The sequence below is a fragment of the Ambystoma mexicanum genome, chromosome 10 (genome assembly GCF_040938575.1).
Source record: "Ambystoma mexicanum isolate Mex_15411 chromosome 10, UKY_AmexF1_1, whole genome shotgun sequence".
Lineage (NCBI taxonomy): Eukaryota > Metazoa > Chordata > Amphibia > Caudata > Ambystomatidae > Ambystoma > Ambystoma mexicanum.
The window spans coordinates 639,454,153-639,480,112 of NC_090932.1; positions in this window are offsets into that span (position 1 = coordinate 639,454,153).

The window sequence follows — 25,960 nt, forward strand, 5'->3', positions numbered from 1 at the left end:
CCATGGACCATGATGCAAATTGCACCATGGTCCTCCGCAAGGGTCGTAATGAGGGCCATTGTGTTTCTGGCTATCCTACAGAGCACAGTGAATTTTCCTGCCAATTTGCAGATTTTCAACGTCAAGCTGATGGCTTCCGTGGCTCCACTACTGCCACTTGGTGCTGCATCTGCGTCAGCACCACCCCACCCCCTCCACCACCACCACCTCCCCAAGGGCCTGAAGAGGGGAACAGGAGTGAGGATGCACAAGAGGAAGAAGAGCATGATGAGAATGAGGTAGTGGAAGTCCCTACTACCAGCACTCGATGTGAGTCTTAGGGGTGGCAGTTATGTACCATTTGTGGTAATGGTCCTAAGGTGCGTGCAAACCAAGTCACCTGCAATGAGTGCAAAATGGTACTCAGTCGCGGGAGGCATGGTTCATACAGCTTTGGGACAACTACCATGAAGCGACACCAAAAGTCATTCCACTCGGGGGCTGTTCGCAAAGTTGTACCTTGCGAGGAGCGTAGCAGGTTGACTTCCTCTACTTCATCCTCTGTTTCCGATCCTGTCACCACAAGGAAAACACCTGTGGGACAGCGTATTCCTCAAGCTGCCTCACAGGCCATACGGAATGCTGATGACCCTTACATTTCAAGGGTCAGAGTTGTGTGTATGTACTGCGACGCAGTACTGTGCAGGGGGGAGAGACTTTGTAGTGCTTTTGAGGCTATTGTTTCAGAGCACGAAAAAGTCTGCTCACTACCCAAGTGAAACCCACTCTACATCTTCCTCTCTCAGGTCGCCCTTTCTTATCCCTGTGGTTAGTGTCCCCCCTTACCCTCCTTTCTCAGCTCACCCTTTCTTATCCCTGTGGTTATTGTCCCCCCCGTACCCTCCTTTCCCCTCCTCTCCCAGTGTGTCTTGTATAAAAAAACAAAAAAAATGTAAAACAACAAAAATCAAAAAAAATTAAGGCTCTTTTCTGAGCCGACTTTTACAGTTAAAAAATAGAAGTGAAAATAAATGACAGTCCGTGGAAATCGAACATTTTGGGGTGCTACCCTATCATACCATTGCAGTTTTATCTGGAAGAAAGTGGTGGCTCTGAAAAAAGCCTTTTAGATGGTGTTTATTTGTGTTTGAAAAATTTGAAATTCTCAACACCTACTATAAAATGGATGCTGTAATCCAAAAAAATGTCGCAATGCATTTTGTACATTTCTCAAAAAAATCTGATTGCCAGCATAAGTAAGATGGACTCCATCTCTGCAAAAAATGTATGTACTACGAAACATAATATTTTCATTGTGAAAAGAGGACATGCCAAAATCTCTTAGAAAGGCACAAACAGCCTTATTGACATTGTGCCTTGCTTTCTCCATTTGTGGACCAAATGAAGAAGAACGAAGCCACATTTGTCTCTGTGCAATCTGTGAAAAAATTACTTGAGAATTCGGAAACATGTCCATGAGCTTCCCAAGTCCTTCTTTCATTGCAAATTGTAAAGAAATTCCAGACACATGTCCTAAACTGTTCCCTCCCCAATGAATTACAATTATGTCTGGATGTTGCTCTGTCTCCAAAGTAGCACAGAGAGGTAGCAAGTCCAACCACTTCATTCCACGGACTCCATGCCAGTGCACTTCTACATGTGGGAATCCAAGATCTACAGCTACTCCACAGCTTTCTGCATGCACCTTCAACCAATGTATCCATGAGTCTCCCAAAATCCAAACAATCCTTTTTTTGAAACACATAGCCATAGCTATCTCTTTTTCTCTCAGCAAAAAGAGTATCTGAGAAACCCTCTCCTGGCACAACACACCCACTAAAGTTTCCTGACCAATCCCTTTCTCTGCTCATTCTCATTTGCATGGCTCCCCAACCCAAAAATCCCCAGATGTAACACCCGATGTCCGCGAACTACCGCCATGTCCGCGAACATATCGTAACATGAACAGTCCTTCTACCATTTCCTTTTCACTTTCTGTGCCATTCCCTCATTGGATATAGCTAAGAAATCACATGAACATCCACCAAACACATCCAAGACCTCTACATCTAACTGCATCATCATAGATCACCACTTTAAATGTACTGTTAATCTCTCTGAGTGTCATATCATTGGAAAGCACCTTCTACAAGAAATACTGTACAAGTCTCCAAGATTTCTACTTGCAGCTACATGCATATCCATATGCATGAACACAAACTACAGGTATGCATATTTTCTATATAGTACATGTACAATTTGTATAGATTCATATAAACAGATTAACTGACTTTTAGCTTGTATAATCTATAAAATGTATTTACTGTCATTTTTTCCATCTCCTAAAATCAACTCTCACTTCCAAACCTATCTGCTATTTAATTTCTTTTTACACACACATTTTCAAAGCATGTTGAACTAACATATTTAAAGTACAATGTGAAGAGTTAACATACTCAAACAAAATTGCATGCACACCGTATGTTCAAAAATCAAACAACAATACTTGTACAAAAATGTAAACATTTATTTACTTATATTTATATACTGCACAAGCAGCCCATGGCATTGAGGCGCTGTTACTTACAAGAGCTTAGTTACAGAAATAGTGGCATTCAGTGGTACATTATGAATTCCACAAGGCATACAAATGATATTTTGGTTGGTACAGTTACTCATTACAATACAGTTTATGCATTAAGAACATATGATATGTATTCAACTGGTGCGACGCATCTTATGTGAAGAAGATAGTTTTCATGATTTTGAGGAAGGCGCTGAGGGTCAATGTCAATTAAAAAAATCAATGTCTAAATTAAAAACAATGCTATATACAAACAAAATTCCGTATTTGTTTTCTTTACAATTGCAGTGAAGACCATTCTCCTAAAAAGAAGCAGCCAAATTTGTAGTACAAAGAACAACTAAGAAGAAACCTGCTCAATTAAAAAAAAAGTAAGTTGAATACCACCATATTATTTGTACTATTATTCAAACACACTGTAATGTTAATTCATGCTATTTCTGTGTCTAAAAATAAAGATTGTGCACCATTCTGTCTACAAATCCCCATTTCTTAAACAGAGATTTACAGGCAGAATGACACACAATTTGTTAGTTTTTGACAAACAAATAACCCAACCCAACCCCTATAATTTTCATATTATAGAACAAACAACTGTTTTAATTGTATACCATTAGATTTACTATTTCTACTTCTCCACACCACCAGCTTACTTTCTACTATCATCTGGACCCCAGTTTAGTAGCACATAAATTCAAGAATAGCCATCCCAACTAGTTGTAGTTGCCCAATGCACAATCACACACCATTACATACATCTTTATTATCTTACTCACACACTCATGCAAACAGCACAGATACATTAAGAACACCCCAACCCATACCTTCTTTATTTTTTTCAATAGACCCTAAACAATGCCTACCAAAAATCAAGTCCATAGAAAGCAACGCAGAAACAGAGCAAATGAAAATAGAAGTGTCCAAAACAAGCATCCATCTCTAGCAGAATTTGTAAAAAAAGAGAAAACAAAACAGTTAATAGTTATTTAGCGAAACAAAACAAGCTTCAAGTACAGAAACTTTGCCTCCTCTATCAAAATTTAAAACAAACCACAAAACAATTAACAAAAAATCAGCTACCACTACAGAAGAAACTGCTCCTATAAATCTTGATATAGTGCAAACTGAGCATACCAATAAAAGTATTTTAGCAAAAATGTTCCATCACAGAGTCCTGCAAAATCTTATAAGATAGGAGAGAAATCAAACTCAACCCTTAAAACGTATCGTAGGAAATGAATCTTAGAAGCATTGATAGACAGTGCAATCCTTCTCAAAAGAAACTTATTTATTTTAGTGTTAAACAAAATGAAACCACTAACAAAACTAATGACTAAATTACAAAAAAGACTTCTCAATAAACGAAATGTCAACAGAAATAACGTCTTAAGTATCTGTGGAGGTGAATAGAGTCACACTATGAGCACAGAACCATACTTTAATGAAGAAGCATACAAACAAAAGCAAACTAACACAATTGCCATACATAGCAGTGGACGAGGTTATGAAAAAGTTAATAATACCATAATGGAACAAGAAATACTACTTACAAAAATATCCCCAGAAAGCTTAAAATTACCTCTCCATTCAACTGAATCAGAACGTCTAGTATACAAATGGCCATGCATGTCAATGTGTACCATTTCCAAAGAATCTTTCAAGTCTTTACACCAATTCCTCAATCAATATGTGAAAGGCAAAGACAAAATGAAAATTTAACTACTGCAAAATATGGATACCTGTCCAGTGGGCAAGTACACAGGACTACAAGGACATTCATTGGCCTGCATTTCAGGACCTACTTGCAAAACCACCTTCCATTATATCAAAATGATATCAACACATCATTGAACTATAAGAAATCTAGTCTATAAACTGTACTATGCTAAAAGTCCTGCTTTAGCACTAGCCAATTTAAATAACATTCTTCTACATGGTACAGCAAAAAACCTACTTGAAGAAAACGACTATATCCAGAAAATATATTTTGCAAGTGAAAGCCACTTACAGAATGAAATAGCTTTAAAGCAAATTAGCAACAATTCTATGCATGGCAACCTTCTACTACACACATACAAAAAAGAAATACTGAAATTTAAAAGTACATCTGCTGAAATACCAAACCATGTGTGTGTATATTGCCGTAGAACTTTCTATAAAAGTAACACAAAAACTAAACCTAACATATAAAATAGAAAACAATGAACATTCTAAATGGTTTGAATTAGCTCTCTACCTTATAGCAGAAAACAAATATGAAATAACTGACCCCTTAATACTTTGCAGTTACTGCACTACAAAACTTGACAACAACCAAACTCCTTCACGTGCTATCACAAATAATTTGGGATTATATCCACTACCAAAACCCCTACAACAACTCAATTTATATGAGAGCATCATAATTCAAACAGTGCACCCCTTTCAAGCAATAATATGCCTTCAACCAAAAACAGCAAAATTACCTCCCTCTGAATTAGTGAAAGGTATTCGTGGAAAATTAGTGTATTTACCATTAGATCTAAAAGAAAATGTGCACACTCTAGGAGGGCAACGTCCAATGGAGCAATCTTTAATTATCTTAGTAAATGGTGTACCTACAAAAGACAAAAAAAATTGGCAACAAATGGTAGATTTACATAAAGTTAGACAAGCTTTGCAATTTCTAAAAGACAATAATGATTACTAAAAAGAAATTAATATTGAAGAAAACTTGAAGGATACCACTGAAATAATTCAAGAGACACAAGAAGCTGGTCAATTTGAGCTCCTAGATCCTGCTACAATATCCAATACTTTAGACCGTTATACAATTCACCCATTGCATTCTAATGACACCGTAGAAGATGTACTAGAAACGTACCAAATGCGTCAAACAAAAGGATCACCAATCAGCATATGGGAAAAAAGTATAGAAGCATGTGCTTTTCCTCTACTTTTTCCTACTGGCAAAGGAGGAAGGTAAGATGATAGACCTATTCAAATAACAGCATCAGAATATCGCTCATTACGGATGTATTCTGAAGATCCCAGATTTAGACAAAATGTGGAATACATATTCCTTGAAAGTGAACTAGCAACTTTGTTACGGAGTTGCACACACACTAAAATCAGGATCCCACTTTCAAAATATGTCAGCTACACAATTATTACAAAAAGTGCAACAAAAAGATGAGGTTTTACAATCAAATATTACAAATCTATTAGCAAATATGCGTGGTACTAAAGAATACTGGTTTTAACGTCACGGAGATGTACGTTGTATGATAAGAAACCTTGGCCCACCCACTTGGTTTGTTACATTAAGTTGTGCAGAATATGCATGGCAAGATTTACATGATTTCCTACGCATAGCAAACAAAAACATAACAAACATAGATATACTAACACCTGGAGAACTTTGTTCTCTAGATCCTGTTAATGTTTCAAGATATTTTCACCATCGCTTCATTGTTATGCTACACTTTATTTGTAATAAAACTGCTCCTCCCCTTGGAGAAGTGCAACACTTCTTTTGGAGAAAAAAATACCAAGCCAGAGGAGCACCACATATCCACATGCTTTTATGGATTAAAGATGCTCCTAAACTTGGTCAAGACAGTGACACCACTGTTTTACAGTTTATTGAAACATATGTCACGTGTCAAATTCCATCAGAAGCAACAAATGGTGATCTCCAAGCACAAATGTTACAATTTCAAAAACACAAATGTGGCAAATATTGTCGTCGTAAATACAAAAACAAAGGGAAATACTACACCAAATGCCGCTTTGGTTTCCCTAGACCAGTTGCAAAACAGGTCAAGTGAACTGCTTCATGTCTCCAGTTAGACATAGTGTTAAAGGCAAATCACCTAAAAATACATATTACATAAAAAGAACAGAAGAAGAAAAATATATCAATGATTACAATGCAATCATTGCCTACTTTTGGAATGCAAACATAGATGTGCAGTACATTGCAGACAATTCCACTGCAGTTGCACAATATGTTACAGCATACTTAATCAAAGCAGAAAAAACAGAGCTACAAGACCTCTGGAATGACCTGTCATCAGACAAAACACTGTCTCAAAAATTATACAGCTTGGGCATAAAAATGCTCTCCCATAGAGAATGTGGCTCCTATGAAGCAGCAGATCGTTTAACTGGTACTGCTTTGTATAGAAAATCTGAAAATATAGTATGGCTAAGTCTTGGTCCTGCTAAATCTAGAAAAAGAGTTCTAAAATCATACGAAGAAATAGAAACAATCGCCAAACATGATCCCAACAGCCAAGACATTTTAAAAAACAATTTGCTGGACACATACTACCCAAACAGAAGTACCACTTTGTAAACCATGTATCTATACCACATAGCCCAAAACTTCACATACAAAAATAATATAAAACCCGATGAAAAAAAGGTGAATATAGAGGTTCAAATTGTGAAGGCAGCTTAGTAAAACTCACCAAACCAAATGTAATTAATCATATCAAATTGTTATTAAAGACTCCTCAACATAAAGAACTATATGACATGTCCCTGCTACAACTCTTTAAACCATGCAGAAAAGAAGAAGAAATACTAGATAACTATGACTCCTATGAAGACGCTTTCAAAGCAAATGAAAGCACCATAACTGATGTAAACTTTACACAGTACAAAACAATGTTGCACAATGAACAGCAACACGAAGAAGAACTTCAGGCCCAACTAGATAAGGACACTCCTGACAGTAGTCAACCTTCTGTAACAGGAAGCCAAGAACCACTGGGAGAGCCACTAATAACAAATGAGGCAGAATTTGCTATGACAGAAGTAGAAAACACCATGTGTCAGTATGAAGATAAAGAAGACTTAACTATACTACAATCAAAACTAAACAATGAACAATGTAGCATTTTTGAAGAAGTAACAAAAGAAATTGCACATGGTGTACAACATGAAAACAAAGAATGCACCAGCCAAAATTACAAACCTATACAACTATACGTCAGTGGTGAAGCTGGTTCTGGGAAAACATTCTTAATCACAATCATCAGTAAATTCCTTCAACAATTGACAAACAACAAACTGTCAGCTGTTGTCACTGCCCCCACAGGTTTAGCTTCCTACAACATAGGCAGTGTCACTTTACACCGATGACTACTCCTACCAGTAGAACACCAAAACAAATTAAACTATTACAAACTTTCTACAGAAGCTGCAATGGAACTACGCAGAGAATTAAAACAAATGAAAATGCTACTAATAGATGAAGTGAGCATGGTCTCCAACGTAATGTTGGCCTTGATTCACCTCAGATTACAAGAAGTACTGAAAACAAACTACGAAGAGCTCTTTGGAGGAAAACACATTATTGTTTTTGGAGATCTTCTTCAATTAACACCAGTGAAAGGTGAGCCTATTTTTAAAACCTTAGGACACAAACTCTGCCGTAAAACTGTTGGCAGCATTGGAAATGTCAACCTTTGGCAACATTTCCAATACAGAGAATGACCACAAAATATGCAGCAATCTGCAGATCTCCCTTATGCCAACATCTTAAAAAGTATTAGAGTTGGTATATTATCTCAAGAAGTACAAACAACATTGAAAACCCGGCACATTCATGCACTTTATGGCCATAATGCATGTGCTACAGATGTTATGGAACAATTATCCCACACAAATGTAAATTGTATGGCCTTAATGCCAACTCTTGCAGGCTGTTTCAAATTCAATGGAACAATGTTAAAAAAAAGAAATGCAACCAATAATTGAAATTAGCGCCACAGACAAACTAGACATACATGGTACGACACTACCCATGTGTGAACAAGCCACGAGACTAAATAGTTTAGAAAATTCAATCTCCAACACAGCTGGATTGGAAAAAATATTAAAATTATCCTTAAATTGCAGAGTAATGCTTAAACGTAACCTTGACGTGGACCAAGGACTAGTTAATGGAGCACTGGGTACAGTTGTTGGCTTTGAAACATACCCACGTGACAACAACATTCAGTTTGTCAATATTCTCTTTGACAAACTTTCAGAAGTGAAAAGGATAGGATGCTCAACAGCTCGATTCCTTCTCTTCAAAGACATGTTTGAACGAAGAGAAAAATTTTCTCTAACTCTTGCATACGCAGTCACCATTCATAAATCACAAGGTCTTACCCTAGACAAAGCATTGACAGATATTGGTAACACAGTCTTTAAAGAAGGCATGAGCTACGTAGCACTATCACGCTTACGTACACTTGACAGTCTATTTCTAATCAACTTTGATGCAAGTAAAGTAAACGCTGATATTCCTTGCATTTTAGAATACAATAGACTGCGTTCACTATACACCCCCATCTAAAAACATATCCTATTCCACAAAAAGCAAAATGTTCGAAAAGAAAACTAAATCAAACAGAAATGCAACAGGATGTCACTGCAAATCCTCCAAAGAGATTAAAAGAAACTAATAGTTCATCAAGTACCACAATCAAAAAAGAACCTATTAGGGAAAGTAAACCAGGTACTTCTTCAAAAAAGGAAGACAAACTCCAAAAAAACACTCAGATACAGAACTATCTGGTCCATTTAAACTTTCAAATGTAATGGTGTAAGTTGCTACGCAAATGTAGCAATGAATATTCTATTTCAATTACCACCAATAGTTGACAACATTTACTTACATGGTACAGACCAATTGTGTTTGCAAATGTTAGTACTTCATAGGAACGCAACAAACAATCCTGACAACACGTATAGTGACAACAATTGGACTACTGTGCTGGATTGGTGAAATTCACTATAAACTCACAGGAAGATCCACAAGAATTTCTAATGTACTTACTACAAGTACTGGAAAACAAAAACATACCTATAAATGAAATCTTCCAGATGTCATACATGTGGAAACATACATGCACTCTGTGCAACAATGTGACACAAGAACAAATTCCCAATGAGCGCTTTGTGTATGTATCAATACCTAATTGTGAATCCGTTCCCTTTCAGCAACTTGTTCAAAATGCAAACCATGGTAGATTATGTACTACCTGCAATTCAGATAATCGCTCCACCTTACTAATACAAACACATAGTAAATACGTAATACTAATGCTTCTACGTTACAATGCAAATGGTACCAAAAACAACTGCAAGCTGACTGGATTCACACATGGTTGAGTATTATTTAATCTTCTTAAAACCAAAATGTATTAACTAAACTGTACTTAAAAATTAACTAAACTTTTATTAGAAAAATATACATTGTTACAATATGCCAACAGCTATATAACTGCCCCAAGATTCTACAACAACTAAACAGATAAATAAATACCACTAAATTATATAAAAAAAATAAACAGTTAGAATACGCCAACTGGTATCTAACTACCCCAAGATTTCCAATAACCAAACAGATAAATCAATGGCACTACATTATAACAAAAAATAGACAGTTAGAATATGCCAAATGGTATCTAACTAACCCAAAATATTACAATATCCAAATAGATAAATCAATACCACTTCATTATAACAAAAAATAGACTGTTAAAATATGTCAACATGTATCTAACTACTCCAGACATCTGCAACAAGCCAATACATAAAAAATTAGACAGAAACAAGTGAACACTGAAAACAAACAAACAAATAGACTGTAGCATAAAAAAACAAGGTTTTTCTTAATCCAACATGGATTTTTTTTGTTCTCCCACAGACCCAATGATTTTAGCAACAAACACAGAAACTGAGAGAATTGCACAGTACACTGGTTTGTAATCTACTAAATATGAGGGTAAAAAAAAAAATGTTGATTATTCAATGTTATAAGTTGTTACAAAATACCAATACTAACATGATCTTTTCTTTTGTCACAGAAATAAACAAGAAATACATGTACTACAGTTACTAAACCAAACAGTAAGTATATTATATTAAGTACAACCATCACAGCAAATCACACCCATAGTGACTTATAACTTTGCTGTCTATAAATTTGATCTTGTCCATCCACCCAAGACTATAGACCCTGCCCACAACCACCACAGCATATCACACCCATAGGGTCAAACATTTTAACTATACCATATGGACACTTTTAATGTCCGCAGACATCATGAGTGTTCTTAGAACAGTTTCAACTTTGCTGCCTATAAATTTGATCTTGTCCATTCACCCAACACTACAAGCCCTGCCCACAACCACCACAGCATATCACACCCATATTGGCTTATAACTTTGTTGCTTATAAATTTGTTCTTCGATCCCAAAGTAAACCACTATGGGTGTGATATGCTGCAGTAGTTGTGGCCAGGGCAGAGTCTTAGGGGCATGGCCATATGGCTATGCACCATCGCAGCATATCACACCCATAGAATCAAACATTTCAACTATGCCATATGACACTTTTAATGTCCGCGGACATCATGAGTGTCCTTAGAACAGTTTCAACTTGCCTACGAACAGTACGGACAGACATAGCGTCCTCAGGAAACCCTCATTTTGTTTATTTACGAACATCCCAGGACACATAATGTGTTCTAAGAACACTTTAAACATGCTTGCGAACATGTGTTCTTAGAACAATTTGAAATTCTTGCGAACAGAACGGACAGGCATACCGTCCTCAGGACACCCCCATTTTATTTATTGACGAACATCCAAGGACACATGATGTGTTCTTAGGACACTTTGAGCTTGCTTGCGAACAATACGGACAGGAGTAGTGTCCTCAAAACACCCCCATTTCATTTATTTAGAACTTTTTAGAACATCTGTGTTGTCCGCGGTCAAAGCGAACACAACAGGGGGGTCCACCACATAAATAAATAAAACATTTAACCCATTTCTTACTCCCCCACCCTCCCCAAACACTTTCGCACAACAACACACTGTACTAAATGGTATTTTTCAACAATGTTTCACTGCGCTGCCCGCGGACGTCCGCGAATCCAAGATGGCAGGCGTTCCCAAAAATCTGACGCGTTTCACGCTCTTCACCGTCCAATCATATATATATATATATATATATATATATATTCAATTGAAAAACGTAGTTAAGGGGACGTTTTTGTTAAGATGCACTAATAATAAAAACCTTTGAAATTCTATGGAAAAACATTGTTACAGGTGCATTATGGTTACAGGCAAAACCGGAAAACCTCAGAAATTTGCTAGTTATGTTAAGCTAAGCAACCATAACTCACGCCACCACTGTGCACTGCTAAGACTAACACCCAGGACAACAAATATGACATCACAAATGTCATTGATGACATCACTGATGACATCACATGTGAAATTAATTTTGATGAAAAGTCCCTGCAAGGGCTTTTGTTTATAATGTTGGTAACAAGATGTCAGGGGTGATTGTGTATTGTTAAACATGTAATAACTAGATAACAATTCAAGACTTACTACACACTTGTGCTAGTACAAACAATACATATGAAGACCCACAATGCATACAAATCAGAGGCACATACAGGGAAACTAAAGTAAGGAAGAAAGAAACAGCATAATCAGAAAATGGTAATAGCACTAAAGTGTATCTTCATGTATACAAATTAATTTTGTGTTTGAGGCCTACTATTGCCCCATGTATGTGCACCATGAGCTGAGACCAAACCCTAAGGAAAGTACTTAAAGAACAGATGACAAGGTTAACATCTAGAGATACTGCACCTTTTGAATTGTACTATTCTGAATGTCAGTGAACAAAACCCCCTGGCCTAGATATTTCAGAGAACAAAAATAAGTGAGCCAGATATGTCATGTCATTAGTGATGTCATCAATGACATTTGTGATGTCATTTTTGATGTCCTGGGTGTTAGTCTTAGCATTGCACGTGTTGGCCCAAGTTATGGTTGCTTAGCTTATCATAACTGGCGAATTTTCTGAGGTTTTCCGGTTTTACCTGTAACCATAGCGTCCCTTTAACAAAGTTTTTTCATTGAATTTCATAGGTTTTTATTAGTTCAACTTAACCATAACGTCCCTGTAACATTTTTTTTTACTACATTTTAAAGGTTTTTATCAGTGCAATGTCACCATAACAGCCTTTTCAATAGATGAAGATCAGTAACATCTTATGTCCTCAAAGTGGGAATGCCGGGTGTAGGAAGGAAAATCTTTTACCAAGATAGACACCATGGAAAGGGAATGCGGGGTGTATAAAGAGAACAAAACAGGGCATGAGCGGGGGGTGAGGGAGAACAGTGGAGACACATGGGCATGAGCGGGGGATGAGAGGGAACAGGGTACAAACGGGGCATGAGCAGGGGGTGAGGGGGAAAAGGAAGGAAACACGGGGCATGAGCGGGGGTGGGGGGAACACGAGAGAGACACAGGGCATGAGCAGCGGGTGGGGAGGAACATGAGGTAGACACGGGGTATGAGCGGGGGTGGGGAGGAACACGAGGGAGACACGGGGCATGAGCGGGGGGATACAGGGCACACATGGGACATGAGCGGGGGTGGGGGGAAGGAGAGAGACAAGGAGCATGAGCGGGGGGAACACGAGGGAGACACAAGGCATGAGCGGGGGGTGGGGGGTAACACAAGGAAAACACAGGGCATGAGCGGGGGGTGGGGGAACACGAGGGAGACACAGGGCATGAGCGGGGGGTGGGGGCAACAGGAGACACACGGGGCAGGAGTGGGGGGTGGGGGCAACGGGAGACACACGGGGCTTGAGCGGGGGTGAGGGGATACATGATGGAGACAGGGCATGAGTGGGGGTGGGGAGAACACGAGGGAGACATGGGCCATGAGTGGGGTTGGGGGGAACACGAGGGAGACACGGGGCATGAGCGGGGTGGGGGCAACAGGAAACACACGGGGCATGAGAAGGGGTGAGGGGGTACACGAGGGAGACACGGGGCATGAGCGAGGGGTGGGGGGAACACGAGAGAGACACGGGGCATGAGTGGGGGTGGGGGGAACAGGGCGCACACGGGGCATGAGCAGGGGTGGGGGGGAACAGGGCACACACAACGCATGAGCGGGGGTGGGGGAACAGGGCGCACACACGGGGCATGAGCGTCGGGTCGGGGGGAACAGGGGAGACACACAGGGCATGAATGGGGGTGGGGGTAAGGAGAGAGACACACGGGGCATGAGCGGGGGGTGGGAGAAAGGAGGGAGACACGGGGCATGAGCGGGGTTGGGGGGGAAGGAGAGAGACACACGGGGCATGAGCAGGGGGTGGGGGCAACAGGAGACACATGGGGCTTGAGCGGGGGTGAGGGGATACATGATGGAGACAGGGCATGAGTGGGGGGTGGGGGGAACACGAGGGAGACATGGGGCATGAGTGGGGGTTGGGGGGAACACAAGGGAGACACAGGACATGAGCGGGGGTGGGGGGAACACGAGAGAGACACGGGGCATGAGTGGGGGTGGGAGAACAGGGCGCACATGGGGCATGAGCAGGGGTGGGGGGAACAGGGCACGCACAACGCATGAGCGTGGGTGGGGGAACAGGGTGCACACACGGGGCATGAGCGTCGGGGGGGACAGGGGAGACACACGGGGCATGAATGGGGAGTGGGGGGAAGGGGAGAGACACACGAGGCATGAGCGGGGGGTGGGGGGAAGGGGAGAGACACACAGGGCATGAGCAGGGGGTGGGTGGGAAGGGGAGAGACACACGGCCATGAGCGGGGGTGGGGGGAAGGGGAGAGGGACACGGGGCATGAGCGGGGGTGGAGGGGAAGGAGAGAGACACACGGGGCATGAGCGGGGGTGGGGGAAAAGGAGGGAGACACGGGGCATGAGCGGGGGGTGGGGGGAAGGGGAGAGACACACAGGGCATGAGCGGGGGAAGGGGAGAGAGACACAAGACATGAGCGGGGGTGGGAGGGAAGGGGAGAGAGACACGGGGCATGAGCGGGGGGTGGGGGGAAGGGGAGAGAGACACGGGGCATGAGCGGGGTGGGGGGTAGGGGAGAGAGACACGGGGCATGAGCGGGGAAGGGGAGAGAGACACGGGGCATGAGCGGGGGAAGGGGAGAGACACACGGGGCATGAGCGTGGGGTGGGGGGAAGGGGAGAGACACACGGGGCATGAGCAGGGGTGAGGGGAAGGGGAGAGACACAGGGCATGAGCAGGGGTGGGGGGGAGGGGAGAGACACACGGGGCATGAGCGGGGGGTGGGGGGAAAGGAGGGAGACATGGGACATGAGCGGGGGGTGGGGACAACAGGAGACACACGGGGCATGAGCAGGGTGTGGGGGCAACAGGAGACACACGGGGCATGAGCAGGGGTGAGGGGGTACACGATGGAGACAGGGCATGAGTGGGGGGTGGGGGGAACACGAGGGAGACACGGGGCATGAGTGGGGGTTGGGGGAACACGAGGGAGACACGGGCATGAGCGGGGTCGGGCCAACAAGAGACACACAGGGCATGAGCGGGGGGTGAGGGGGTACATGAGGGAGACACGGGGCATGAGCGGGGGGTGGGGGGAACACAATGGAGACACGGGGCATGAGCAGGGGTGGAGGAAACAGGGTGCACACGGGGCATGAGCAGGGGTGGGGGAACAGGGCACACACAGGGCATGAGCAGGGGTGGGGGAACAGGGCGCACACACGGGGCATGAGTGGGGGGTGAGGGGGAAGGTGAGAGAGACAGGGGGCATGAGCGGGGTTGGGCAGGAAGGGGAGAGAAACACAGGGCATGAGCAGGGGGTGAGGGGTAAGGGAGAGACACACGGGGCATGAGCGGGGGGTGGGGGAAAGGAGGGAGACACTGGGCATGAGCAGGGGGTAGGGGTAACAGGGGAGACAGGGCATGGGTGGGGGGTAACACAAGGGAGACACTGGGCATGAGCTGGGGGTGGGGGCTAACACAAGGGAGACACGGGGCATGAGCAGGGGTGGGGGTAACAGGGGAGACAGGTCAGGAGCGGGGGGTGGGGGGAACAGGGGAGACATGGGGCATGAGCGGGGGGTGGGGGGGAAATGGAGAGAGACACGGGGCATGAGCGGGGGGTGGGGGAACAGTAGGGAGACACGAGGCATGAGCGGGGGTGGGCGGCGGGAGGGATAGAGACACGGGGCATGAGCGGGGGGTGGGCAGCGGGAGGGATAGAGACACGGGGCATGAGCGGTGGTGGGCGGCAGGAGGGATAGACACACGGGGCATGAGCGGGGGGTGGGCGGCGGGAGGGATAAACACACGGGGCATGAGCGAGGGGTGTGCAGGATTAATAGACACACGGGGCATGAGTGGGGGTGGGCGGCGGGAGGGATAGACACACGGGGCATGAGCGGGGGGTGGGCGGCGGGAGGGATAGACACACGGGGCATGAGTGGGGGGTGGGCAGCGGGAGGGATAGAGACACGGGGCATGAGCGGGGGTGGGTAACGGGAGGGATAGAGACATGGGGCATGAGCAGGGTGTGGGCGGCGGGAGGGATAGAAACACGGGGCATGAGTGGGGGGTGGGCGGCGTGAGGGATAGGCACACGGGGCATGAGTGGGGGTCAGGGGGGTGGGGGGGAGGGTGAGAGACACGCGCAGCATGAGTGGGGGAGTGGAGAGACACACGGGGCATGAGCGGGGGTGGGCGGCGGGAGGGATAGAGACACGAGGCATGAGCGGGGGGTGGGCGGCGGGAGGGATAGAGACATGGGGCATGAGCGGAGGGTGGGCGGCGTCAGGAATAGAGACACGGGGGATGAGCAGTGGGTGGGCGGTGTGAGGGATAGACACACGGGGCATGAGCGGGGGGTCGGGGGGTGGAGGGGAGGGGAGAGACACACGGGGCATGAGCGGGGGTGGGGGAGGGGAGAGACACACGGGGCATGAGCAGGGGTGGGGGTAGGGGAGAGACACACGGGGCATGAACGGGGGTGGGCGGGAGGGGGAGAGGCACACGGGGCATGAGCGGGGGAGGGGAGAGACACACGGGGCATGAGCGGGGCTGGGGGGGAGGGCAGAGACACACAGGGCATGAGCGGGGGGTGGGTGGCGGGAGGGATTGAGACATGGGGCATGAGTGGGAGGGAGAGAGACACACGGGGAATGAGCAGGGGGTGGGCGGGAGGGTGAGAGACACACGGGGCATTAGCGGGAGGGATAGACACACGGGGCATGAACAGGGGGTGGGCGGTGGGAGGGATAGAGACACAGGGCATGAGCGGGGGGTGGGCGGCGGGTGGATAGGCACACGGGGCATGAGCGGCGGGAGGGATAGACACACGGGGCATGAGCGGGTGGTGGCTGGCGGGAGGGATAGGCACACGGGGCATGAGCGGGGGGTTGGCGGCAGGAGGGATAGACACACGGGGCATGAGCGTGGGTGGGCGGCGGGAGGGATAGACACACGGGGCATGAGTGGGGGTGGGCAGCGGGAGGGATAGAGACACGGGGTATGAGCGGGGGGTGGGCGGCGGGAGGGATAGACACACAGGGCATGAGTGGGGGGTGTGCGGCGGGAGGGATAGAGACACGTGGCATGAGCAGGAGGGAGAGAGACACACGGGGCATGAGCGGGGGTGGGTGGGTGTTGGAGAGACACATGGGGCATGAGCAGGGGGTGGGCGGGAGGGGGAGAGACACACGGGGCATGAGTGGGGGGTGGGCGGGAGGGGGAGAGACACACGGGGCATGAGCGGGGGTGGGTGGGAGGGGGAGAGACACACGGGGCATGAGCAGGGGAGGGGGAGAGAAGAGAGACACATGGGGCGTGAGTGGGGGATGGGCGGGAGGGGGAGAGACACACGGGGCGTGAGCGGGGGGTGGGCGGGAGGGGGAGAGACACACGGGGCATGAGCGGGGGGTAGGCGGGAGGGGGAGAGACACACGGGGCATGAGCGGGGGTGGGGGGGAGGGAGAGAGACACACGGGGCATGAGCAGGGGTGGGCGGGAGTTCGAGAGACACACGCGGCATGAGCGGGGGTGGGCCGGAGGTGGAGAGACACACGGGGCATGAGCGGGGGTGGGGGTAAGGGAGAGAGACCATGGGGCATGCATGAATGGGAGGTGGGCGGGAGGGGGAGAGACACACGGGGCATGAGCGGGGCTGGACGGGAGGGGGAGAGACACACGGGGCATGAGCGAGGGGTGGGCGGGAGGGGGAGAGACACACGGGGCATGAGCGGGGGTGGGGGGGAGGGAGAGAGACACACGGGGCATGAGTGGGGGGTGGGCGGGAGGGAGAGAGACACACGGGGCATGAGTGGGAGGTGGGCGGGAGGGGAGAGACAGACACACGGGGCATGAGCGGGGGTGGGGGGAGGGAGAGAGACACACGGGGCATGAGCGGGGGGTGGGCGGGAGGGGGAGAGAAACACGGGGCATGAGCGGGGAGTGGACGAGAGGGGGAGAGACACACGGGGCATGAGCGGGGGTGGGGGGGAATGAGAGAGACACACGGGGCATGAGCGGGGGGTGGGGGGAGGGAGAGAGACACATGGGGCATGAGCGGGAGGTGGGGGGAGGGAGAGAGACACACAGCGTTCGTGTGCAGGTGGCAGATCCCGCTCCTCGGCCCTCCGCTGGCCACCGTGTGCCGATGGCGTGAGCGGGGGGCTGGAGGAACAGGGGAGACACGGAGCATGAGTGGGGGCGGGGGGGACACAAAGGACACACAGGGCATGAGCGGGGGTGGGAGGAACAGCAGACAGACACAAAAGACTTACTGTGCAGGCGGCAGATCCCGCTCCTGCTGATAAAGCCTCTCATGCGAGGAACAAAGATGGCGGGCGTCTCTGAAGCCAGACGCACTGCACGCTTTCACCGCATCCAATGAGAGAGCACGTCAGATGTCCGCGGACATCACGCAAGCTGCTTGCCCAAACACTGTCCTGTCCGCGGAGCGAACAGGGAAGTGTGTCCGCGAAGCGAACACAGATCTCACTAATTTTTTTCACTTACATTTTTGTCATTTTTTTAAAAACTACTGGACCGATTTTAATAAAGCAAATTTGGTGTAAATCCGTCCAGCGGTTTGGGCTGTAGGCGTGAGCAAATTTTATTCCCATTATGTCTATGGGAAAAAAACAAAGGTTTTGGGACCCCCCTATAACTTTTCCCCCCCTGGACGAATCCTCACTAAACTTTGTAAAAAAAGTGGGCCATATACTTTTTTTGCAAATTTTGGTGAGGATTCGTCCAGGGGGAGCGAAGTTATAAGCCGCCCAAAAAGTGCTCTTCCTATGGAAACACCAACTTAACCATAACTACATGGCCGCTACCGTGGCCATGTAATATTTATATATAAATAGTAGATTATACCTATTGTTGTGAAGGTTTTCCTACCAAGTGAAATTTGACCATGTATGAATCCAGTCAGCTTGCAGTTGTTTTTTCTACCATCTGCATTGTAACGTAGAAGAATTAGTATTACGTATTTACTATGTGTTTGTATTAGTAACGTGGAGCGATTATGCAAATTGCAGGTAGAACATAATCTACCGTGGTTTGCATTTTGTACAAGTTGCTGAAATGGAACGGATTCACAATTAGGTATTGATATATAGACAAAGCGCTCATTGGGGATTTGTTCTTGTGTCACATTGTTGCAGAGAGTGCATGTAGATATATATATATATATATATATATATTACATGGCCACGGTAGCGGCCATGTAGTTATGGTCAATTTGGTGTTTCCATAGGAAGAGCACTTTTTGGGTGGCTTATAACTTCACTCCCCCTGGACGAATCCTACCCAACCTTTTGAAAAAAAGTATATGGCCCACTCTGAATTTTTTTGCAAAGTTTGGCGAGGATTCGTCCGGGTGGAAAAGTTATAGGTGGGGTCCCAAAACTTTTTTTTTCCCATAGACTGAATGGGAAAAAACTTTGCGCAGGGCTACAGCCCGAACCGCTGGACGGATTTACACCAAATTTGCGGCGGAGCGGCGGCGTGGTCCCAAAAGCATGCTTTTCCAAATTTGGTGTAAATCTGTCCAGTAGTTTTTTTTAAAAATGACCAAAATGTAAGGCAAAAAAAACTGTGATATCTGTGTTCGCTTCGCGGACGGACTTCCCTGTTCGCTCCGCGGACAGTACCCCGATTGGCCCAGCGGCTTGCGTCATGTCCGCGGACATGCGCCGTGTTCGCTGATTGGGCGGAGTGGTGCGTGATGCGGTCAGATTTTCTGTCGCGCCCGCCATTTTGCATTTGCGGACGTCCGCGGACAGCACAGTGAAAGTTTGTTCAAAATGTATATTTAGTAGAGTGTGTTGGTGTGTAGAAGTCTTTGGGGAGGATGGGGGAGTATGAGATAGGTTCAAAGTTGTATTTTATTTATGTGCTAGACGCTTTTGTTGTGTTCGATTTGTCTGCGGACAACACGGCTGTTCTGGAATGTTTGTAAATAAACAGAATGGATTCGGTGTCAACTTGAAAGTGTTCTAAGAACACTTGTGGGGTCTTGGAATGTTTGCTGGCAGTGTCCTGGAGACGTTGTCTGTATTGTTCATTGGCAAGGTGAAAATGTTTTAAGAACAATCGCGGTGTCCAGAAATGTTCATACATAAAGAAAATCCGGGTGTCCTGAGGACGCTGTTTGTATTTTCCTCTGGCAAGTTGAATGTGTCCTAGGACCTTCCCCCTGTCCGCGGACATAACAATGGTTGCAATGTTTGCATCTATGGGTGTGATATGCTGCGGTGGTTGTGGCCAGGGTATAGAATGTTGGGTGCATGGCCATTTGGCCATGTACCCAAGAGTGTCTGTCCTGGCCACAACCACCGCAGCATATCACACCCATAGTGGCTTTTTACTTTGGGTCAAAAACTAATTTATAAGGAACAATGTTATAAGCTTGTATGGGTGTGATATGCTGCAATGGTTGTATTTATCTTGTTATACTTACTATTTGGTTTAGTAACGGGAGTCCATGTTTTTCTTGTTCATTTCTGTAATAAAAGAAAATAGCATGTTAGTATTAGTATTTTATAATGACTTACTACATTGCACAATCAACATTTTCTTCTTTTTATTGACCCTCATATTTAGTAGATTACAAACCAGAGTACTGTGCAATGTGCAAAGTTTCTGTGTTTGTTGCTAAAATCATTGGGTCTGTGGGAGAAAAAAAATCCATGTTGGATTAAAAAAAAAAACCTTTTTCTGTTATGCTACAGTTTATTTATTTGTTTGTTTTCAGCGTTTACTTGTTCTTTCTGCCTAATGCTTTATGCATTGGATTGTTCCAGTTTTTGAGAGCAGTAAGATATTAGGTATTTGTTTGGATATTGTAAAATTTTGGCCCAGTTAGATACCAGTAGGCGTATTCTAACTGTTTATGTTTTGATATAATTTCGTGGTATTGATTTATCTGTTTGCATATTTGTAAATTATGGGACAGTTAGATACCAATTGGCGTATTCTAACTGTCTATTTTTTGCTCTATTTAAGTGGTATTAATTTATCTGATTAGTTGTTGTACAATCTTTGGGCAATTAGATAGGTTTTGAAATATTGTGACAGTTTATATTTTTTTACTACAAGTGTACTTAAGGTTTAAGTACAGTTCAGTTATCAAATTTTGGTTTTAAGAACATTAAATACGTGTTTGTAAGATTAGCTGGTAATCTCTGCTTTAGAGTAACGGTACTATCATTACATTCAAACCATCCACATTTTTTTTTTATATATGCAGTGTAGTGCCCTGAGTTGGTTGTGGCTCCTGCGTGGCAGATTATACCTATTGTTGTGAAGGTTTTCCTACCAAGTGAAATTTGACCATCTGTGAATCCAGTCAGCTTGCAGTTGTTTTTCGTACCATCTGCATTGTAACGTAGAAGCATTAGTATTACGTATTTACTATGTGTTTGTATTAGTAACGTGGAGCGATTATCCAAATTGCAGGTAGAACATAATCTACCGTGGTTTGCATTTTGTACAAGTTGCTGAAATGGAACAGATTCACAATTAGGTATTGATATATAGACACAGCGCTCATTGGGGATTTGTTCTTGTGTCACATTGTTGCAGAGAGTGCATGCATGTTTCCACATGTATGAAATCTGGAAGATTTCATTCATAGGTATGTTTTTGTTTTCCAGCACTAATAGTAAGTACATTAGAAATTCTTGTGGATCTTCCTGTGAGATTATAGTGAATTTCACCATTCCAGCACAGTAGTCCAATTGTCATCTTATTCCAAAAACACTATACGTGTTGTCAGGATTATTTGCTGCATTTCTGTGAAGTACTAACATTTGCAAGCACAATGGGTTTGTACTGTGTAAGTAAATGTTGTCAACAATTGATGGTAATTGAAATAGAATATTCATTGCTACATTTGCGTAGCAACGTACACCAACTATATTTGAGACTTTAAATGGTCCAGATAGTTCTGTATCTAACTGCTTTTTTTGGAGTTTGTCTTCCTTCTTTAAAGAAGTACTTGGTTTACTTTCCCTAATTGATTCTTTTTTGCTTGTGGTATGTGATGAAGTTTTAGTTTATTTTAGTCTCTTTGGAGGATTTGCAGTGACATCCTGTTGCATTTCTGTTTGATTTAGTTTTATTTAGAAAATGTTCCTTTTTGTGGAACAGGATATGTTTGTAAATGGGGGGTGTATAGTGAACGAAGTCTATTGTATTCTAAAATGCAAGGAATATCAGCGTTTACTTTACTTGCATCAAAGTTTATTAGAAATAGACCGTCAATTGTATGTAGGCGTGAAAGTGCTACGTAGCTCATGCCTTCTTTAAAGACTGTGTTACCAATGTCTATCATTGCTTTGTCTAGAGTAAGACCTTGTGATTTATGAATGGTGACTGCGTATGCAAGAGTTAGAGAAAATTGTTCTCTGCGTACATACATGTCTTTGAAGAGAAGGAATCGAGCTGTTGAGCCTCCTATTCTTTTTACTTCTGAAAGTTTGCAAAGAGAATATTGACAAACTGAATTTTGTTATCACGTGGGTATGTCTGAAAGCCAACAACTGTACCCAGTGCTCCATTAACTAGTCCTTGGTCCACGTCAAGGTTACGTTTAAGCATTACTCTGCAATTTAAGGATAATTTTAATATCTTTTCCAAGCCTGCTGTGTTTGAGATTGATTTTTCTAAACTATTTAGTCTTGCTGTGGCTTGGTCACACATGGGTAGTGTCATTCCATGTACATCTAGTTTGTCTGTGGCGCTAAATTCCATAATTGGTTGCATTTCTTTGCTTAACATTATTTCATTGAATTTGAAACAGCTTGCAACAGTTGGCATTAAGGCCATACAATTGACATTTTTGTGGGCCAATTGTGCCATAACATCTGTAGCACATGCATTATCACCATAAAGTGCATCAATGTGCCGGGTTTTCAATATTGCTTCTGCTTCTCTAGAAAGTATACCAACTCTGATACTTTTTAAGATGTTGGCATAAGTGAGATCTGCAGATTGGCACATGTTTTCTGTTAATTCTTTGTAGTGGAAATGTTGCCAAAGGTTGACATTTCCAATGCTGCCAACAGTTTTACGGCAGAGTTTGTGTCCTAAGGTTTTAAAAATAGGCTCACCTTTTACAGGTGTCAATTGAAGAAGATCTCCGAAAACAATGATGTGTTTTCCTGCAAAGAGTTCTTCATAGTTTGCTTTGAGTACTTCTTGTAATCTGAGGTGAATCAAAGCCAACATTAGGTTGGACACCATGCTCACTTCATCTATTAGTAGCATTTTCATTTGTTTCAATATTCTGCGTACTTCCATTGCAGCTTCTGCAGAAAGTTTGTAATAATCTAACTTGTTTTGGTGTTCTACTGGCAGGAGTAGTAATCGGTGTAAAGTGACACCACCTATGTTGTAGGCTGCTAAACCTGTGGGGACAGTGACAACAGCTGTCAGTTTGTTGTTTGTCAATTGTTGAAGGAACTTACTGATGATTTTGATTAGGAATGTTTTGCCAGAACCAGCTTCACCACTGACATACAATAGTATAGGTTTGTAATTTTGGCAGGTGCATTCTTTGTTTTCATGTTGCACACCATGTGCAATTTCTTTTGTTATTTCTTGAAAAATGCTACTTTGCTCTTTGTTTAGTTTTGATTGTAGTGTAGTTAAGTCTTCTTTATCTTCATAGTGACACATGGCGTTTTCTACTTCTATCATAGCTAATTCTGCCTCATTTGTTATTAGTGGTTCTCCCAGTGGTTCTTGGCTTTCTGTGACAGAAGGTTGACTACTGTCAGGAGTGTCATTATCTAGTTGGGCCTGGAGTTCCTCTGCGTGTTGCTGTTCATTGTGCAACATTGTTTTGTACTCTGCAAAGTTTACATCAGTTATACTGCTTTAATTGGCTTTGAAAGTGTCTTCATATGAGTCATAGGTATCTATTATTTCTTCTTTTTTTCTACATGGTTTGAAGAGTTGTAGCAGGGACATGTAATATATTTCTTTATGTTGAGGAGTCTTTAATGACAATTTGATATGATTAATTAAATTTGGTTTGGTGAGTTTTACTAAGCTGCCATCACAGTTTGTCACTTTGTATTTACGGTTTTGCTCATCAGGTTTTATATTATTTTTGTATGTGTAGTTTTGGGCTATGTGGTATAGACACATGGTTTCCAAAGTCGTACTCCTGTTTGGGTAGTATGTGTCCAATAAATTGTTTTTTAAAATGTCTTGGCTGTTGGGATCATGTTTGGCTATTGTTTCTATATCTTCGTATGATTTTAGAACTCTGTTTCTAGATTTAGCTGGACCAAGACTTAGCCATACTATATTTGTCGATTTACCATACAATGCAGTACCAGTTAATCGATCAGCTGCTTCATAGGATCCACATTCTCTATGGGACAGCATTTTTATGCCCAAGCTGTATAATTTCTGAGACACTGTTTTATCTGATGACAGGTCATTCCAGAGGTCTTGGAGCTCTGTCTTTTCTGATTTGGTTAAGTATGCTGTGACATATCGTGCAACTTCAGTAGAATTGTCTGCAATGTACTGCACATCTAGGTTTGCATTCCACAAGTGGGCAATGATTGCATTGTAATCATTGATATATTTTTCTTCTTCTTTTCTTTTTATGCAATATGTATTTTTAGGTGACTTACCTTTAACACTATGTCTAACTGAAGACATGAGGTTGTTCAATTGACCTGTATTTGTAACTGGTCTAGGGAAACCAAATCGGCATTTGGTGTAGTATTTCCCTTTGTTTTTGTATTTGCGATGACAATATTTGCCACTTTTGTGTCTTTGGAATTGTAAGATTTTTGCATGAAGATCACTGTTTGTGGATTCTGATGGAATTTCACAAGTGACATATTTTTCAATAAACTGTAAAACAGTGGCATCACTGTCTTGACCAAATTTAGGAGCATCTTTAATCCATAAAAGCATGTGGACATGTGGCGCTCCTCTGGCTTGGTATTCTTTTGTCCAAAAGTGGTGTTGCACTTCTCCAAGGGGAGGAACAGTTTTATTACAAATAAAATGTAGCATAGCAATGAAGCGATGGTGAAAATATCTAGAAACATTAACAGGATCCTGAGAACAAAGTTCTCCAGTTGTTAGTATATCTGTTTGTTTTGTTTTCGTTTGATATGCGTAGGAAAGCATGTAAATCTTCCCATGCATATTCTGCGCAACTTAATGTAACAAACCAAGTGGGTGGGCCAAGGTTTCTGATCATACAACGTACATCTCCATGGCGTCGAAACCAGCACTCTTTAGTACCTCGCATATTTGCTAATAGATTTGTAAGATTTGCCTGTAAAACCTCATCTTTTCGTTGAACCTTTTGTAATAATTGTGTGGCTGTCATATTTTGAAAGTGTGATCCTGATTTTAATATGTGTGCAACTCCGTAACATAAAGTTGCTAGTTCACTTTCAAAGAGTAGGTGGAATATGTATTCCACATTGTGTCGAAATCTGGGATCTTCAGAATACATTTGTAATGAGCGATATTCTGATGCTGATATTTGAACAGGTCTATCATCGTATCTTCCTCCTTTGACAGTAGGAAAGAGCAGAGGAAAAGCACGTGCTTCTATACTTTTTTCCCATATGCTGATTGGTGATCCTTTTGTTTGACGCATTTGGTACATTTCCAGTGCATCTTCTATGGTGTCATTAGAGTGCAATGGGTGAATTGTATAATGGTCTAAAGTGTTTGCTATTGTAGCAGGATCTAGGAGCTCAAATTGACCAGTTTCTTGTGTCTCTTGAATTATTTCAGTTGTATCTTTTAAGTTTTCTTCGATATTAATTTCTTTGTAATAATCATTATTCTCTTTGAGATATTGCAGGGCTTCTCTAACTTTATGTAAATCTACCAGTTGTTGCCAAATTTTTTTGTCTTTTGTAGGTACTCCATTTACCAAGATAATTAAAGATTGTTGCATTGGACGTTGCACTCCTAGATTGTGCACATTTTCTTTTAGATCTAATGGTAAATACACTACTTTTCCACAAATACCTTTCACTAATTCAGAGGGAGGTAATTT